Source organism: Etheostoma spectabile, chromosome 3 (assembly GCF_008692095.1).
Source record: "Etheostoma spectabile isolate EspeVRDwgs_2016 chromosome 3, UIUC_Espe_1.0, whole genome shotgun sequence".
NCBI lineage: Eukaryota > Metazoa > Chordata > Actinopteri > Perciformes > Percidae > Etheostoma > Etheostoma spectabile.
The window spans coordinates 26638103-26639658 of NC_045735.1; positions in this window are offsets into that span (position 1 = coordinate 26638103).

A 1556-nucleotide genomic window follows, 5' to 3' on the forward strand; every position below is an offset into this window, starting at 1 on the left:
GCGATGCCCCGCTCTGTCCTGTTGCGTCCTGCTGAACCCTGCTGCGTCCTGCTGCCTCCACCTATGCCCTGCTATGCCACGCTACATACTGTAGTGCCCTGCAGTCCCCTCCTATGGTATACACTACTACTATTACTACCATTTTTAGTCACTGTTCCATTATCTCTATTGTGACTGTTATTGCCATTGTGCATCACACCCCCAACCGGGACCCGTCAGACACCGCCTACCAAGAGTCTGGGTCTGGTCGAGGTTTCTTTCTAAAAAGGAGTTTTTCCTCGCCGCTGTCACACTATGCTTGGGGGAATTGCTCTTGGAGGAATTACTAGAATTGTTGTGACTTTATAAAATATAGAGTGTGGTTTAGACCTACTCTATCTGTAAAATGTCTGGAGATAACTCTTGTTATGATTTGATATGATAAATAAAATTGAATTGAATCATAACTGTGCATTATGAGTCTAATCTGAAGGCCATGACGCCATGATGTTGTTTTACGCGGTTTCTTTAAAAGTCTTATGAGTAAGGTGTTAACCGATGTCAACTGAAGTAACAAAAATAGAGACCTTTTCAAAATGTTACACAGAAAATAGAGTAAAAAAACATATATCTGTATCTCGATCTGTGGTTTCAACCACAGTGATCGTAGAACCATCTCCACACCTCATCTTACTTGAGTATTTTGTCAGACTTTTTACGATATAAAAGTTATTGTGGGTGGAGATGCAAGATATGAGTTTCTTTTTTAACATGAGCTGGTTACCAGTTTTCAATCACTTATTCAAGGTCCATTCTCTGAAAATATATCTTCACATACTGACTGTCAGTAATCCATTGCATAGCATAGACACAATGTCCATCTATCCATCCATCTTCATCCGCTTATGGGGTATCGGGTCGCGGGGCAGCAGCTCCAGTAGGGGACCCCAAACTTCCCTTTCCCGAGCCACATCAACCGGCTCCAACTGGGGGATCCCGAGGCGTTCCCAGGCCAGGTTGGAGATATAATCTCTCCATCTAGTCCTGGGTCTTCCCCGAGGCCTCCTCCCAGCTGGACATGCCTGGAACTCCTCCTTATGGAGGCGCCCAGGAGGCATTCTTACCAGATGCCTGAACCACCGCAACTGTTTCCTTTTGACGCGAAGGAGCAGCGGCTCTACTCCGAGCTCCTCTCGGATGACTGAGCTTCTCACCCTATCTCTAAGGGAGACGCCAGCCACCCTCCTGAGGAAACCCATTTCGGCCGCTTGTACCCTGGATCTCGTTCTTTCGGTCATGACCCAGCCTTCATGACCATAGGTGAGGGTAGGAACGACAATTGCCCCGTAGATTGAGAGCTTTGCCTTCCGGCTCAGCTCCCTTTTCGTCACAACGGTGCGATAAATGTAATGTAATACCGCACCCGCTGCTCCGACCAATCTCCTGCTCCATGATCCCCACACTTGCGAACAAGGGTCACTTGGGGTAAGGACTCACTCCCTACCTGAAGAAAGCACTCCGTCGGTTTCCTGCTGAGAACCATGGCCTCACATTTAGAGGTGCTGATCCTCATCCCA